Genomic DNA, 19,500 nt, shown 5'->3' on the forward strand with positions numbered 1-19,500 from the left:
TGTAATCGAGCTCTGCTCTATTGGAGGTTGCCCCCTCGAAGAGGCCTGTGAACATTTCTCTCTGAATAATAAAATCATTGCTATTCTGTGTTCTGGGTATATTTTCTTCGCATATTCTGTGTTCTCGGTATCTTTTCTTCACTTGGGTATTGTTTTGCAGGTTAAGAGCATAACAAGTGGTGTCAGAGCACTTTCCAGGGCTCGGTGGGATCTCTAAATTTTAGCAAAAATTTTTTTGGCTAGAGACGTGTTTCGGCGTCTTTAAACCACGGGATCTGTCGTTAAGCGCATAAATCTGCGGATTTGGGGAGGCATGCACGCAGGAAATACAAGAGGTGGTCACGTCTATTGGACTCCCTTGTAACCCCTGTGGGTACCCCTTCGAGTAGTAGCGCATTAGACAGAACCGCGCACGAACTATCTTCCACGTACCCTCTGGGTATATAGGAAGCCCCCTAGCTCCCTTGAAACCTCGCCATAGATAAACCTTCGGCCGTCTTGTGGCTACAGTACACCGAGAACAGCACTCGGAGAGATTACTCGCTCGTACGATAGGGTAGTTGGGTTGTACGGCTAAGGGTACGGTCGATCCTCCTTAGTTAGATCCCTGAAACATTGGGCCGAGTACTACTGTCAGACCCTTATGTATATTGCGATCTGTAGCACCTGACACTCCCCAAGACCATAGTTCCCTTTCTATCGGGGGATCACACATCATCTATTCCAGATCAGCAGCAGCAGTTGTTCCACCATTCAGATCTCTCAGATCCACCAGATCGGATATTCCAGATCAGCAGCAGCAGTTGTTCCACCATTCAGATCTCTCAGATCCACCAGATCGGATATTCCAGATCAGCAACAGCAGTTGTTCCACCATTCAGATCTCTCAGATCCACCAGATCGGAGTAGTTGTGAAGGGTTCCTGTACCTGGATATAATTTTCGCAGGACTTTTGGCGGCATTGACATTTTGAGGATTTGACGACTGCAGTATTGATAAGGAAGGAGTAAAACTCCGTTAGGAGTTTAAAAAAAAAAAAGAGTCTGAGATCTTCCGGGGCGCTTATTGGTGACCTAGCCCATCAGTATCAGGACGACGAGCTGAGCAAGGTGGTACCATTCAATTTCTTAGTAAAATTTTTTAGGCGGTCCCAATTTTTCATCAGGTTGGTGTATGGTCGAAACTCGCGCTCAAGCGATGGCCAATGAAAGGATCAACAAAATTGAAAACTATGTCAACTCCCTCCAAACTGCGGTGAACAAGATCGAACTTAACCTTCAAGGAATGAGTGACCACATAGAACTTGAGCTTAAAGGAATGAGTAACCAGATACAGGAGGCATTCTCAAAGGGCAAGAAGCCAGCCCACGAGGAGGCGTATAATGGCCATGAATACCATGAGGGTGAGTCTAGCCACTCTCCTCACATTTGGCACTCCCATCCACCACCCAGTCAGCAACCTCCCAAGTTGGATATGCAGAAATTTGACGGTTCTCACACGTCCGCATGGCTAGCACAAATGGAGCAGTACTTCCAATTGAATCATATCACAGATGAGGGGACTAAGCTTATGGTTGGCACCATGTACTTGGACAATGAACGATGGCAATGGAAGGAATGGCATCAGCGGTGCAATGGACATTTTCAGAATTGGGCCCAATTTTCCAAAACTCTTCGCAGTCGCTTTAAACAGGAAGACTCTTTTTTGGGGCGTCTCACTAAGCTCTGACAGACGGGTACAGTGGAGGAATATATTACTGCTTTTGAAGCCTTAGCCTTCCGCACTAAGGGTCTCACAGATGAGTTCTACATGGAATGCTTTATCAGCGGTCTTAAAGAAGCCATCAAAGCTCAGGTTCTACTCCACCACCCTCCCACATGGACAGAGGCTTGCCAGGTAGCCCGTAAGGTGGAACGTGCATTAACAGCCCAATCCAGCCGCCCCAACTTCCCCGCTAAAGGTTGTCCCTCACAGGCTCCCAATATGACTCAGACACATAAGATTCAAAAGGTGTCACCTGCAGAAATGGCCGAAAGAAGGAAGCAAGGACTATGTTACTACTGTGATGAAAAATATTCCCCGGGTCATAAATGCAAAGAGCACAAGTTTTTTCAAATAGATGCCACTGACTGCAGCTCCACAGAGGAAGATCCACCACTTGAGGAACCAGAGGCGATAGAAGAAGATAACCAACAGGAGATTGTATCTGATGAACCAATTATTTCGCTAAATGCATTGGCAAGAATTTCTTCCCCTCAAACTCTCAAAATCAGGGGTTTTCTTAAACATCGCCCAGTAGTAGTCTTGATTGATAGTGGAAGTACCCATAATTTCATCCACTAAAAGATCGCTGAAGCAGCACATTGTTTCGTCCGGGCAGTTTCTAACTTCCAAGTCCAGATTGCAGATGGGGGCACAATGAAATGTGAAGGTCGTTGTGAAAATGTCAAAATTCAAATGGGGGATTATCAATTGAAAACCCACATGTTTGCAATACACATGGGGGGTTGCGACATTGTCCTCGGCGCGGAATGGCTCCGCACTCTTGGGCCAATCACAATGGATTTCCAGGAGTTATATATGAGTTTTAAGCAGAACAACTCCACACATACCCTCCGTGGACTACAGGCGGGAGCCCCCTCTATCATCAGCTCGCATAGGATGGAAAAATTGTTAAAAAAGGGCCATCATGGAGTGGTAGCTCAATTTAATGCCATCCAGGTAGTCGACACCATGCCCCCGCCAATTCATCCTGAGATGCAACAGATTTTAAATAAACATCGGACTGTCTTTGACAAGCCTCATGAGCTTCCACCCTCGCGAGGGGAACATGATCATAGCATCACATTGGTTCAGGGGGACCAACCCCCAAATGTGAGGCCATACAGATATCCGTTCACCCAAAAGAATGAAATAGAAAAAATCATCAAGGAATTGTTGGAAGTAGGTGTCATTCGTCCCAGCATTAGTCCTTATTCATCTCCAGTGGTCATGGTCCTCAAGAAAGATGGGGAGTGGCGGATGTGTCCAGACTTCAGGGCCCTCAATAAGTTAACAGTCAAAGATAAATTTCCCATCCCAGTGGTTGACGATTTGCTGGACGAACTCAATGGGGCTCAATTCTTCACTAAGTTGGATCTTCGCTCAGGCTACCACCAAATTCGCATGAAGGAAGTCGACATTCCCAAGACAGCTTTCAGAACTCATGAAGGCCATTATGAGTTCCTGTTCATGCCATTTGGTCTCTGTAATGCCCCCTCTACTTTTCAGAGCCTTATGAATCACCTCCTCAAACCATATCTCAGAAAATTTGTCCTTGTCTTCTTCGATGACATCCTCATCTATAGTGGCACGTGGGTGGCACATCTTCAGCATGTAGATCTACTCTTGCAACTGCTCCGCACGCATAAATTATTTGTCAAGATGTCTAAGTGTTCGTTTGGCATGGAAGAAGTTGAGTATTTGGGCCACATTGTGGGGCGTGAAGGTGTCAAGGTGGACCCAAAAAAGATCCAGGCAATGCAAGAATGGCCTCAACCTAAGACCTTGAAAAGCTTGAGAGGATTTTTTGGGTCTCACAGGCTATTATCGTAAATTTGTCCGCAACTATGGCCGCAAAGCAAAGCCCCTAACGCAACTCCTAAAGAAAAATTCCTTCTTCTGGAACGAAGAAGCACAACAGGCATTTACCGCTCTCAAAACCGCCATGTGTTCCACTCCTGTCTTAGCACTACCGGACTTCACCAAATCATTTGTCATTGAATCTGATGCTTCGGGAACAGGTATTGGAGCAGTCTTAATGCAGGAAGGGCGACCATTGGCCTTCACCAGCCAACAACTAAGTGGGAAGAATCTGGGCCAATCTACCTACGAGAAGGAAATGATGGCCATCTTACATGCAGTCGAGACCTGGCGACCTTACTTGTTGGGGCGACGTTTCCAAATCCGCACAGATCATCACAGTCTTAAATATTTTTTGGAGCAACGCCTATATTCCCCACAACAAAATAAATGGTTAGCCAAAATGCTGGGATATGATTATGAGATCATTTACAAGAAAGGGAAAGACAACAGGGTAGCAGATGCATTGTCGCGCCAATTTGAGGAGGAAAGTACTATGCTCACAATTTCACTCCCCATTCCAGACTGGATTGAAGAGGCTCGCAAGGAATGGTTTTCACATCCCGGGCTCTCTCAACTCATTTCTCAATTGCAGGTAGATCCTAATTCCAGCAAGGGCTACTCGTGGCAGAATGATATTCTTCGCTACAAGGACAGAGTCGTAATCTCACCAACATCCACCCTCAAAAGTCGCATTTTAGCAGAATTGCACTCATCTCCCATTGCAGGACATTCGGGCTTTCAGAAGACATATGCTCGCACCAGAAGATCATTTTTTTGGGCCGGCATGAAACAGGACATCCTTACTTTCGTAGCAGAATGTGACGTCTGTCAACGCCATAAAGGGGAAACCGTCCACACACCAGGCACATTACAACCATTGCCCATTCCGGCGTCAATTTGAACGGAGGTCTCCATGGATTTCATTACAGGTCTTCCAAAGTCTGGGAACAAGTCAGTCATCATGGTGGTTGTGGACCGACTGTCGAAGTATGCTCATTTCTGCGCCCTACCCCAACCATTCACACCCACTTTGGTTGCTCAAACTTTCATGGATCAGATCTTCAAATTGCATGGCATGCCCACTTCTATTGTGTCCGACCGCGACCCAATCTTCACCAGTAATTTTTGGCAGGAGCTCTTCAGAATACAAGGCACTCAACTCAAACTCAGTACTTCATATCATCCGCAAACAGATGGTCAAACCGAAGCAGTCAACAAATGTCTAGAAACCTACCTTAGGTGTTTCACTTCAGAAAAACAACACCTTTGGGTACAGTGGTTACCTCTAGCGGAATGGTGGTATAACACCAACTATCATGCCACTACCAAAATGACTCCCTATGAAGCAGTCTATGGACAACTTCCGCCTTCCCCTACTTCTTATCTCACGGGGTGCTCCAAAGTACAAGCCGTGGATCAACTCCTACAACACCGCGCAACCATGCTTGCCCATCTACGCGAGAATCTTCATCAAGCTCGGAACCGTATGAAGCAACAGGCTGACCAACATCGCTCAGAGCGCCAATTTCAAGAAGGGGATCAGGTCTTTTTGAGGCTGCAACCATATAAGCAAACATCACTCAAAGACAAGGGTTGTCAAAAGCTCTCTCCAAAATTCTACGGACCATACCAAGTACTTCAGCGCATTGGAGAAGTGGCTTACAAGTTGGCTTTGCCACCTACAGCAAAAATCCACCCAGTTTTCCATGTATCGTGCCTCAAGAAAGTGATTGGGAACAATTGCCAAGTTCAAACTAGTCTACCTGAATTGGACGAAGAAGGGTCAATCTGGCTTCAACCTGAACAGGTTCTAGACACACGAGAGAAGCACCTGCGCGGCCGCATGCTTAAGGAGGTCCTCGTCAAATGGAAAGACACCTCTCCGGAAGATGCAACTTGGGAACCAGCCACTATTCTTCAGCAGTTTCCGCAGCTTCAGCCTTGAGGACAAGGCTAGTCTTAAGGGGGAGGGCATGTTAGGGTCCCACCCTAACCCCCTTATGTATGTCATGGGATCACATCATAGTCAAGAGTCAATAAAGCCCATATTAATATTTGTAAGTGGTTAACCCGCAATTAATGACGGGACCACAGTTAGTTGCAAATGGGCGGTAGTATTAGATAGATGGTATTAATAAAACCCACGATATTGGCTCGTGGTATTGCATGTATGAGTCATATATAAAGGATAGAGACTCCCTGCGAGGAGCATTGTGTCTTGTTTTGTAATCGAGCTCTGCTCTATTGGAGGTTGCCCCCTCGAAGAGGCCTGTGAACATTTCTCTCTGAATAATAAAATCATTGCTATTCTGTGTTCTGGGTATATTTTCTTCGCATATTCTGTGTTCTCGGTATCTTTTCTTCGGTTGGGTATTGTTTTGCAGGTTAAGAGCATAACACAGAGCACCAATGGCGCGCCCTTTATAGAGTATTTCCCTCATTGGCACGGGCAGTGAACTGTGAACCCGCGCTAATGTAAAAAGAGCTGTTTTCATGAGGATTTTGCAGGAGATGTCTTCAGGGCCAATGAAGCTCATACTAAGAGGAATGTGATGCAAGTGGTTTCAAGTCATGTCACTTCTCACAGGTCCCGGAATGAGTCCTCCAATGTATGGGTGAGGGGTAACAGGGACGGTGACAAACGGTGACAAATTGCTGTGTAACAGATGCCAGCTAAAGCATGAGGCCCGAGAGAGAGAGGGGTGAAATGCTTTACAAGAACATGCGTGACTGAAAACACGGCCACCGGAGAACCTGCGTAAAGAAGTACAACTGATATCTCAAGTACACGATATATGTGTGGTATGGGTGCAGCCATCCGTAACAAAGTACATAATAATCTAGATCCAAGGTATGGACGCAGCCATCCAGAGAGGATCAATAAATAGACTCAGGCATGGTCGTAGCCATCCAGTAAATGAGTCAGGTAATCATAATAATCCACAAATCGCAGCCTGGATCTCAATAGACAAAATCCAGGGTCTTGCGCTCCATCTCGACCCGAACAGAGTACAAGTTCAAGCATGCGAATGTATGAGTTGAAGTCGAACATGCATGAACATCGTCTGATTACCAGTCAATAATGAAAACTGTTAACAGACGCGAGAGGTACCACCAATAATGACAATGGCCCTCAAGGTACTATAGGTACAATCTACGGCGTGTGAGTGAATGAGTTGGCGTCAAACACCCGTAGAATCATTCGATCGGAGGCCAATGATGAAAACCTCTCATCGAACACGAAGAACCTGCCATTGAGGCATGCAGGCTCCAAGGCACCAAAGGGAGTCTCTAGACCAGCTTCCTGGACAATAAGTTGGAGTTGACAGGAAGTGACCTTGATCAAAGGTGGGCCATAAGGTTTCCCACATCATTGACACGAGACAGAGGAAAGATGTTGTGGTGATTCAGAATTATGTGAGGCATCACAGGGAGGTTGTATTTTAGCAGAGGTCAACTTCTCTTGAACATATAGGCGGCACGACAGCGGACTTGGCAGTATTTGACATCAAATGAGCAGAGGTCATGGTGACAAGGCAATGAGCAGATGAGAGGTCAAATAGGATAACCCAAACCCACGGAGGCTAATGTGAAACAAGATGAGATGTCCCCACCCAGACACGAATGCAGACTAGTGCCATGTTCAAGAGCGACATACTGCCGACACGACGATGATTATGGATCGATTTTCCCCACCATTTCTGGTGAGTACCCCAGTTATTTTTAACAAGCTTGATGGGGATAGCATATGCTTGTGGGTGTCAGTATGACAGAATCCGATGTCATTAAGTTTTAACGAGTCTGACAAAGGAGGAACTCGGCATCTTTTCCTATTTAGAGAGTCTGAAAAGACAGCAGAAAAGTAAACTCCAGGGGGGTCCTTTTCCGTAAAGTTGTGTCTCTCAAGCCCGAAAAAGTATAAAACAATGCTCGAAAGAACCGCCCGACCATTACGATCGAGGAGTACTTTTCATGAGTAGTGATATCGATCTGAAAAAGTAAAAGAGTAATCGACATCACGTCGTTTCGTAACCATTAACGAACCAGAAACGACAAGGGTCCGATAATCTTTTTGTTTTTTACACAGTCGGAAAAGGGTTTAAAGACGACCGCCTCTTCTTTACTTTTAACGAGTCAAGAGGGATAACTCGGCATCTTTTCAGTTTTAGCGAGTCAGAAAAGAGCTGAAAGATGACTCCATAGTGAATTTTTCGTGTATTTACCGAGTCCGAAAAAGTATAAAATACAACTCGTTTCACCATCGAAGTTGCAAAAAGGACCTGCCATAGCACTAATAGCAAGCGTAAAATCCATTTTCGACCAAAAATATATTAAAATATTCAAAAAAGGGACTCTTTAACCCTAATTACAAGTCAAAAAGTCTATAAATGTGGTGAAAACGTTTTTACCTTTTTACCTTGTGCATAGTGGTAGTGGTCCATTTGGAGTGCAAACTTCGAGCAGCGATTACTACCGATCCGGGCAACCATTTGAGATTCCGCCAGTTCCAGGTAAGAGGCGCTCTCTTAAGCTTCATTTTCATTCCTGTTTTTATGCATTTTGTTCCTGATTTGAGCCTCCACAAGGGGGATTTCAAAATTTAGGGTTGCGCCCCATTGGCGCGGGTATCCGGCACGGGTCTGCGCCAATGGGGTCATTTACCCAAAGGTGTCGCGCCATTGGCGCGAATGTTTTAGAAACAGTCGCGCCAACTACGCGACCTAGGTTTTCACTTAAATTTTCCCATCAATTTTGAAATTTGTCCGGTGTATATGCTTACCAGAGTTTCATTAATGATTTATTCATCCTTGTGAGTACAGGAAACACGCGAAAATGCCGGTGGAATGGAAAGAACGGGAGCACGATGCCATAGATGCCTTAGCCATCGCAGATGAGGGATGTATGAATGCGCTGAGAGACTGTGGTCTCAAGAAATTCTTTCTCACCTCCTACCTACGAGCTCAACTAGAGCTATTACAGTTCATAGTAGATGCTTGGGACGTCGATGACCAAGTATTTCGACTACGGGATCAGACCTTAGATCTGGATGTATCTGATGTGTATTTCATTACTGGGCTGTCACGGAGAGGGGCAATCCCTATTCTGACCGGAAGCAGGCCTTCCGCAGAGAAAATAGGTGAAGTAAAGGCTCGTGTGTGCCCAGAGGCACAATTTGGGAAGAACAGCGCCAAGGTGGATATCGCCACCATCCATGATTTGGTTCTTAAGGTGATATTGTTCACCATCACACGTGCAGTTGGGGTACAGGCGCCCCATGAGGCCAGCAAGAACCATCTATTACTGGCGACAGAATGTCTTAGCCCCACCATTTTTTACTGGACTACAGCAGTGACTACAAATATCAAGAGGCAGCTTACAAAGTGTAAGTGCGGGGGGGTGAAACAGTTCAGATATGGTTCGATTGTGGTATCGTTCTTCTTGGAACAATTACCTTTATTCCAGTACCAGGGAGCTGTAGTAGCGGACCCATTACCACGAGAGCCTAGGATGGCTCGCTGGGCAGCATTGATGCCTAGAGGAGGAGGGGGCAGCAGATGTCTTCGCGGCCCGAGTTCTTCATATGGCTTCACCGCCAGTTGATCGTGGTAGAGGACCGGCCATACGCGGGAACCAACTTCATGGGGGACCCAGACCTCCCACTGCCAAAGGGGGAGGAATGGGAAGAGGAGCAAGGTATGATCTTTTCTTTTGTCTTTTATGTATTTTTTATGTTTTTTTTTGTCAATACATGCATGTTCTGATGACAATTATATGTATATGCAGATGTGGGCCCAGAGCGTCCAGCCGGTTTGTCTCCTATAGCGAGGAGGAACCAACCTGCAGCTGACCCTCAGGCAAGAGGCGCCATGGGGGAAGAGCTGGTGCAGAATCTCGAGGGACTTACCCAAGGGATTCCAGGCTATGCTAGATTGGCGGATGTGCCGTTCGCATATCAGAGGCACACGGTGGGGGTGTCGTCCCGCATCCATCGTCTGTTGAGACGCTTGGTGCGCGCGGTGACGTGCTACCATGAGCACCACCATGAGTAGACTCCTAGGTTTCTTTCATGCATATTTTTTGAGGGACATGTTGTCCGAGGATGTATCAGAACACGTATTATTTTTTGGGTTTTGTAACGCACACGGTGCAAACATTATGACACACATATATATATACATATGCCTATGGTTTATATGGATCTTTCACATGTGATGATGTGTTATATGCTATGCGAATATTTGACACAAAATGTAATCTAATGTATCAGTTGCGTAACAAACGACCCATTGTGAAATGTATTTACACACATGTATATTTTATTTTTACACAAGCTTGAAAACACACATGATAATCACATATGCAAACTATGCTTGGAGATGATTTTATTTTTTATGCAAGCTTAAAAGCACTCACACACATGCAAACTATGCTTGAGCATAAAGGAACGGGCATGCCCCCCAGCATGGTGTCTCAATTCGAGGTACATGCCCCCCAAGCTTCAGTCCATTGAAAATGGAGTGAAGGTTGACATTAATGTTATTGCGCTCGAATTGCACGAGCTCTTGTTTCATTATTTTAGCGAGGTTGACACAGGTAAAAGAACTTTCCTCGGCCAGATCCAGGTTCATTTTTTAAGGAGCTTGACGCAGGAAAGGAACTATGCTCCAACCAGAACTTTATCATAATGAATAAAAAGTCGGGGCTTCCAAGAGTGCCACTCCCGGTGGAAGGGATACATCTTGGAAGTCAGGGCCCAATGCCCCTAGGACACTATGCACGATGGCGGCATCACTGGATCCAGGCATGGGATAGGTGGCCACGTAGTTGATCTGTGGTGGGGTAGATGCAACTGGTGGATGAAAACTAGGAGGGGACGACAATGGCGCAGGAGGCATCGGGGGACTAACGAATGACACTTGATCGATAGTCACAATTCTTCCATCGTGCGGAAAACAAACCACACGGAAAAGAGAAGAAATGAGGGCCCCCATGGCATAAACATAGTCGCGACCAAGGAGAAGACTAAAGTCTAAAACACCTTGGGTGACCAAGATGTCTATATAGACGGTTTTGCCCCCCAAAGTAATAGGGAACTTCGGGAGAACTCCTAGAGATGGACAAGCTCCTCCGTCGAAGGCCAACAGATTCTGAGTGACTGGCCCAAGCTGCGGGGAACCTAAAGCTTGCCAAGTAGTGTACGGCATAAGACTGACAGACGCCCCTTCATCCAAAATAGTGCCAGGTACTGCCTTAGCACAGGCATGTACTGTGATCTGGAAAGGCATATGGGATGGAAGGCAACCGGCGATCAGGCGATTCCAATCAAAGGAAGCGACCAGACTACTTGGTGGGGGAATCGTATGATTGCCCCCATGTGCTAAAGGAACCAAAGGAGAACCTTCGGGAGCAGCTGGGTTAGGAGAGTCATTTCGGGACTCAGGAGAATCTGAAGAGACGAGAAGAACATGGGCGTGATGCTCTTCCGAAACAGAGTGATCGATGGGTGGACTCAGATCGACACTCTTTCTGACCAATGGTTGGCCTAGAACAGGCTGGGGACAGCCGGGTTCGGGAAGAGGGGCCTGGACAAGAGAAGAATTTGAAGCAATCTCTTTGTCAGCAGGGAGACGATCTGCAGTTGCAGAGAGACGTTGATAACCAACGGGAAGTTGGGGTGAAGGAGCTGTAAGACTTTCCAAGACAACAGAGGCTTTATCCATGAGAGGACAAAGGTGAAGGGGATGATTGCCTTCACAAAGTCTATAGGGGATTCGAATCTTCCCTTTTTCCTTACCATTTCCAACTGATGAGGTAGCATCGTCGTGAGCTTCAAAGGACAATGAGGGGTGGGCCGGATCATGAGACCATACTTCTAAGACCCTAGGAATGCCAGGACAATCGCGAAGAAGATGGTCCTCCTTGCATAATCGACAAGGAAACTTGACCTTCCGCGGAGGAGCGGAAGGGTGCCCGACTTCAGGTGTACTCGAGGGAGTAGCTACGCTTGTAACCCCTCCTTTGGGAGCCTTCTTCTTCTTCGTCTTCTTCTTCTTCTTCTTAGCCACCTGGTTACTTAAATCCAGACTTTCACCAGGTGAAGTAGAAGATGAGGACATAGAAGTAGGCATCGAAGGGGAGAGATCCACCTTAGAATCAACATGATGTTGTTCAGGTGGAGGGGTGGATTGACTAGACTGTGAGACGGCAGGGACCAAAGAGGTTGAGAACAACCAAACCGGCAACCCAACAGTTAACCCTGGAAGGGACAACATTGCCATGTAAGGAGCACCAACATTCCCAAAAGGAGGGAAGTGACCAGGGTTCCCGTCAGAGGGGATCGCTGGGTTGGTGAACCCCGGAAAAGTTGCCATCGAAAAAGAAACCTACTCAAGCTAACGCAAACGAGATCTAACCAAGTAAATGTTTATCGTGGCCAAATGAATTTTAAGACGCAAAGACACAACTTGACCTTTTCATGTTTTAAGAGTCGAGAAAAGGACAAAAAGGTGACTCTAGTCGCCTTCGAATGTTTTATGAGCCCGAAGTGACAAACTGCTCAAGTGAGCCTTTTCGTTTAAGGAGTCTGAAAAGGATCAAAAGTGACTACTCTGGAGAAACTAGGCAAAGGGTTTACCAGACAATCCGTAAAACTGCTTATACACCTTGGCAATCATATGAAAACCAAGGACTTCCCGTATTGCAGTCAATCTTCCCGAATGTTGTGTTCTGTGCGTTGCGGCTTGTAAGGTGGCAAACACGGCTTCCTGTGGATAAATGATGATAACCTAGTGGGGTCTCCCCTATATACGCGATGGTACACGAGAGCTCAAGTCCGTGCTAGACCACTATCGAGTCACAAAAGGAGGAATCACCCAACCATAGTGTGAAACAACAGTGACTAGGTTTAACGACGCCGAAGCACGTCTCTAGCCTAGACCTCTAATTAGTGAGCGTCATGTTCCAATGCGTTTTTAAGTTCATTCAGTTCATTTTATGGTTGATCTTTAGTTAAGTTTCGATTTCCAGGTCCTACCGTATGTGATCTCTCACAATTCCCTAAATGCAAGCTATATGCCAAAGAATGTCATTTCGTTCGATGAATACTAACTACGAGAGAGTTGAGAATTTTTCAAACAAAACGACCACAATCAAGAAGCACTCTAATGCAGCTAATGACAAATAAACGAAACTTTTCTTTGTTTTAGATCACTTAATCAATGAAAAGCTTCTAATTTCAATTAACTAATGCAACGCAAAAGAGATTATTCGTTTTTCTTTTTCAATGACAACGTGCACTAAACAAATTTTGAGAGATAGTAACACCGAGCAAAAGATCAATTTCACTCAATGAGAACACAATCGAATCCCCAAAACACCAAAATAGTCCTTCAAGAAGAAAGCACAAAGACCTCTATGAGCTATGTAATCTAAGCCCAAACGAAGCCAAGTGAAACCCAAGCGAAAAAGAAACAAATCACTCGGAAAAAGCTTTAACAACTACCGAGCAAACGCAAAAGTAATCGCAAAGTAGACTGGACGATCAAAGAACCCAAGACTCCTACGGAAGGCTCGATGCACCAAGCCACTAGATGCCCTAGGGCTAAAAAGTGTAATCGATAGAAAAAGGCAAACACCCGAAGGATGAGGGTCTAAAACCAGTCAAACCAGGATCAAATATACTCTAGTAATTGAAAAAGACACAGCAAGACACAAAATTCAAGCTCAGAGGGCTTAAGGACAAGCAAACTGAAAAGTTGGCAGGCCTGGCGCGACTGTCAGGCTGCAACTCGTGCTTTTATAGGATTGGCGCGGGTTGTCTTTGAGCAACTTGCGCCAATTGGCGCGACTGTAAGGCTAAAAAGCGCGCTAATCGAGTTGGCTTAGTCAAAAACAAAAGCAAGCGACTCAGGGCTTGAAGACAGTATCTAGGCAAACCAGGAAGCAAGAAACAGCAAGAAATCCAACCCAGAAAGCTATCTAAGCAATCAAAGCAAGAAAAACCAAAGAGACAAGACAAACTCCAAGTTGTTTAGTCTGTAAACCAAACCGGAGATTGACTGAAGTGGCGTTGATCTACTTCGCTAATGCAAAGCAATAGCGTTTCGAAGGCTACCTGGTCGTACTTCAGGCTCCGTCTAAAGTTTACAAATCAAACAACAAGATCTCCCCAGCGGAGTCGCCAAATTGTTGTGGAGGTAAATCCTCTCTGTGGACAGAGACGATGCCTACTAGCCCAGACTGGGTCTAGCAACAATCAGACGATGCTATCACGCAAGTTCCTAATTGCAAATACAAAGTGCATGGTGAGAACCTACTTGGATTCCAACGCTAATGTTCGTCGAAGAGATGTCGCCTTTGTTCCTTTGCCTTGGCCGATCACGATCCGCACGATCTCCGTGATAGGATACCTGCACACGCAAAGAACAACACGAAAACAAGCGTAAAATCTAGTAGATGCAATTATATATCAGTCAGAAAAGATATAACTCAACATCAAACATGAGACAATGAGAGTGGAACCATAATGATAGTCATCTATTATTAATAAATAACAAAGAAGAATACAACCATTGTTCTGACGTCAAATCCTCCTTTGGCTGGGTGATCAGCTACACAAGTGTTGCAAAGCTTGTTGGGATGGGAAACAAGCCTCTCTCTCTTTGGGTGACAAGAATCTCCTTACTTAGATTTGGCCTTATGGGTGCAAAGAAGGCTCTTACAGCTTCAAACTCTTAAACTCCTGGAACTATTGTAATTCTAACTAGCTTGCTCAAGACATAGAGGCAAGCTTTTATAGACAAAGAGGGAAAGAGATAGGATCAACCACATTATTCATGGGATTGGCTTTATCACTTGGAAACTTCCATGAAAGGTAGCAAACCACTTTCCCTTCTATGGAGATTCGAAGCCAAACCATCCTGGCTCAACATAGATTCAGTTGGTGAATGGGTTGAAGAGAACCTTCGGGAGTTTGGTCGTTGAAAACTTTACTCAATTCGGTTGGCGCGAGTGCGACTCTGGGATAGAGCGCCAATGGCGCGCCCTTTATAGAGTATTTCCCTCATTGGCACGGGCAGTGAACTGTGAACCCGCGCTAATGTAAAAAGAGCTGTTTTCATGAGGATTTTGCAGGATATGTCTTTAGGGCAAATGAAGCTCATACTAAGCGGAATGTGATGCAAGTGGTTTCAGGTCATGCCACTTCTCACAGGTCCCGGAATGAGTCCTCCAATGTACGGGTGAGGGGTAACAGGGACGGTGACAAACGGTGACAAATTGCTGTGTAACAACTACCATGAGTGCTTCTAACACATTCAAATGGTCTTGAAGGACAATACTTGAATGCACTTATGCATCATAGAAAGTTGCGATATTTCCTTGAAAAAAAAATAAAAAATAAAAAATTGTATATAGAAAAATGTAAAATATATACATAAATATAAATAATATTACGAAAAACCAGTTTAAATTGTTCTAACAAACTAAATTTATCCCAATACAAATATTTTTTTAAATTTTACAGTCAAAAAATAATTTACATATTAAAAAACTTAATCTCCATTAACATTTTATAAATTCAAAATTAAAATATATAAATACTAAGTACTAATATATACAACTCATATCCAACATAATCAAATACACTTAATTAAAGTATACAGAGAAGGAACTAAAAAATAATGAGCAAAGATCAAATCCTTGGTTGGCAAAGCTCATTCATTTAGTAATAATGATTATTTAACCATTTAAAAATAAAAACATCTTTTAATCATCTTCTTGTAATAGAAAAGTGTTTGACATTATCAATTCTCTTTTTCTTTGTCCGGCTTGATATTTGTTTACTTTATGAGTTGGTATTAACTTGAGGTGAGTAATTTATAAAAAAAAATCCGTGCCTTCATTAAAAAGCTAGCAGCAAAGTTAGACTCTCAGACGTTAAATTATTTTGTATGTTGCACTATAGGGATAGCAAGTCGGTGTCGGCGCAACCTCTGTTTGTTCCAGGAGAATATTACTTCTTTTAAATAATTCTTCGAGAAAAAAGTTAAATGAACGCCCCTCCATCATTTTTGGCGAGATTGTCGTTGTCATATTTGACATTAAAATGAGTTGATTTATGCATGGAAGGCATTAATTTACTGAGAAAGCATCCAACAAAGGCAATTAGGTAATAGAAAATTGTGAATATAAGATACTCGTGGATGCACACTAAACTTTAACGCCCACTTTAACTCCCATGCCGAATTTTCCGCATGTCAAATCTATTCTCTTTTCGTCTGTTGCGCTTTATTTTTTTAATTCCATTGCAGGCACTCAGAGATGCCCCCTGGCTTCCAGATTATGCAGAAAGCTTCCGGGCTATAACTAAGACAAGACCTCACTCCTCCACCGAAAATAAAAGAAAGAGACAAAAGCAAAGGACAAATGAAAAGAGAATGTTCTGACCTAATTATTTAACGGTGGAGATTCTGAATTCTCACAGAATAACTATGCCATTGTTTAATGTAACATGGGTTTGGCTCTTTTCAATTGACTTTATCTAAAATGGTTCGTCCCCACTTCAGTTCAAGTTTTGTATTTTTTGGAATAAAGTAATTTTGTTGCATTTTTAAGTAAGTCTGCAGAGGCTGATTGCATTCCCCAGAGTACTCAATACACAAATTGTTACATTTTTAAGTCAGGCTGACTTCATTCCCCAGACGGTATTCAATACCCAAATTGTTACATTTTTAAGTAAGTCTACAGAGAGTGACTTCCTTGCCTAGAGGGTGCTCAATGCCCTAATTGTTGCATTTTTAGGTAAGTCTAATAGGCTGACTTCCTTTCCAAGTAAAAAATTAAACCTTAAGGTCGGCTCAAGTTGTTAATGATCACATCACTTTCTTCAATTTCCCCTGTAAGAAACAAAAAAATTAAAAAACAAATGCCTAAAATTTTAAACCTAAAGTTAGCTCAAGTGGTATAGAGCTATACATGAAGTTTTTTAGATTATTGCTAGTTGTTTTTGATCACACAACTTTCTTTGATTTGCTCAAGTGATCTAGAGCCCTACATGAAGTTCTTTCATATTGTTTCTAGTTGTTGTTGATCATACGACTTTCTTTAATTCCCTTGGGGGAGGTCCTTAAACGAAGTTCTTTGATATTGTTGTTAATTGTTGTTGACCACAAAACTTTCTTTCATTCCATGATTGTTTACATAGTTTACCATCCACAAAATGTCGAGAAGTACACCGAGTTTCTTGTACTCTCATTCCCAAGTTAAAAAAAAAAAAAAAAAAAATAAAAAAAAAACCAAATACTCACAATTTTAAGCCCATAGGGTTAGCTCAAGTGATCTAGAGCAAGACATGAAGTTCTTTGATATTTAAGAAAAAATCTTCCGGAAAAGTCACACTGACAATTTAAGGTCGATGCATTTGGAACCTCTATAGAGGTTGATCATAAGGACAAAGATGGAGAGCAGCCTCTACTAAGGTTCATCATAAGGACAATGATGGAGAGCAAGTTCCAACACATCAAGTATTTATAGTAGAGATGCAACAGTAAGATTATTTAATAGTCACTAAGTCAAATATTTTAATATTAAAAAATGGAACGTTATAGGATTAGATAGCAAGATCCAATGCAACAACACTAAGATTATTTAAGAGTCACTAAGTCAAATAATTTAATATTAAAAAATGGAATGTTATAAGATTCTTCATCTTGTCTAGATGGGGTTCCTCATCTTGTCCTGAAGATGAACCACACTAGTTGGTTCGAAACGCATGACGAGATTTTCTCCTATGTCATTTTTACCAAAAGATTTTTTTTGTCAAACGTATTATAGATCACAAAAGCGTGAATTCAAAAATTACTTCGTCACCGTAATTAAAGTTCATCATTTCGAGAAGGCGTGAATTCAAAAATTCTAGAATTAATTAAAATAAACAATTTATAATTTAATAAATTAATAATTTAATTTCTAACTATTCCTAATATTAAATTATTTCTATTTTTAATTATCTAATATTAATTACTATTATTATATAATAATACCTATTCATAACCCAAATTTTAATAAAATAAGAAAATTGACAATAATCAAAGTTAACTAATAAATAAAAAGGATACCTATTCATAACCCAAATTTTAATAAAATAAGAAAATTGACAATAATCAAAGTTAACTAATAAATAAAAAGGGGTAAGATATGAAAAAATATATAATCAAATGATAAAATCAAATCAAATTACAATCCAAATCAAAATAAAATAAAATAAAAATATATTTATTTATTTATTAAATTATTTATTTATTTAAATCAAATTAGATCCTAAATTACTCGAAAAATAATTTATTTATTTATTTAAATTAAAAATAAAACAAATTACTAGAAAAAGAATAACCAAGACAAGAGAATGAAACTAAGGAGAGAAAAAACATAAGGGGATTAGGAACAAGGGAAGGGACCCAAGAACCACTAATCTTCCATCCATCATCCCTATTAAGAGTGTAATTTCTCTTCTCAATTTCGATGGCTTCCCTTAATTTACAATGATGGAAATGGTCAACCCTAGTGAGGACCTTGGAATCCTCTAAACATATATGGTGTTTAGTCTTCTCAGCATGCTCCGCTAAAGCAAAGGAGTGAGTCCTACAATGTCTAAGGTCAACTGCATGCTCTTGGATCCTTTGATATATGGAACAACTCGTCTCTCCAATGTAGGGGGTTCCACAGGAACATGGAATAAAAAAAACACCCTTCATGTTTTTAGGATCCACAGGGTCTTTGACCAATCTTAAAGAGCCACGAATGGTTTTTAAGGGTGTAAAGGTGGAAACCACCTTATGCCTGCTAAGAACTCTGGAAATCTTGTCAGTAGTCCCTTGGATAAAAGGAAGATGGGCACTCGAGGCCACCTCAACTGGCTCTTTCTTAGTCTAAGGATCTTGGCTAGTTTTTGATATTGTTGATAGTTGTTGCTTATCATGAAACTTTCTACGACGCAAGGCCCAAGGCCGACGGCTTACACATTTTACCATCCACAAAATGTGGGGACTTATGTAGGAGTTTCCCGAACTTTCATTCCCAAGTGAAAAATAAAACAAATAAATAAATAAAAATGCCCAAAATTTTAAGCCCAAGAATTAGCTCAAGTGATCTAGAGCCAGAAGTCAAGTTCTTTGATGTTGTTGTTGATCACACTACTTTCTTCAATTCCTTTGGACCTCTTGTTGTTGATCACACTACTTTCTTCAATTCCTTTGGGTGAGGTCTTCGAATCAGGGCCGACGGTTTATTCAGTATACCACCCACAAAATGTGGAGAAGTAAGCCAAAGTTTCTGTACTTTAGAAATGGAAAAAAAACAAATGCCCAACATTTTAAGCTAGTCGGGCTAGCTCAAGTGGTTTACAACTAGACTTGAAGTTCTTCGATATTATTGCTAGTTGTTGTTTCTCTCATATTGTTACTAATTATTACTAAGTACTACTTTCTTCCATTTCCTTGAAGCAAGACCCTATAATCAAGACCCACAATTTACCTAACTTACCATCCACATAAGGTTGAAAATTACCCGAGTACTTTCATCCTTATTTACAAAAAAACAAACAAAAACAACATTAGTTGGGCTATCATTATTCTATTGAGAGGAAATGACATGCAGGGATTGTTGGTGGTGCGTTAACTGTAAGTGCCCCCACCGGATTTTAACTGGTAATCCATTGTCGTCGTCTCAAATGGTATTGGAAAAGCGGGAGGAAATTGTCTTGTTTCTCCACACAGGACGGATGGTACTGGTTGCATGGACCCCAACACCACCATGTACATGTCGTCTCTGGCACCATACATAGCACGGAAGGAGGGGTGGGAGGGAGGTAACTTAGGG

Source organism: Pinus tabuliformis, chromosome 6, assembly GCF_031772625.1.
Source record: "Pinus tabuliformis cultivar Carrire ecotype Pingquan chromosome 6, CPIR1, whole genome shotgun sequence".
NCBI lineage: Eukaryota > Viridiplantae > Streptophyta > Pinopsida > Pinales > Pinaceae > Pinus > Pinus tabuliformis.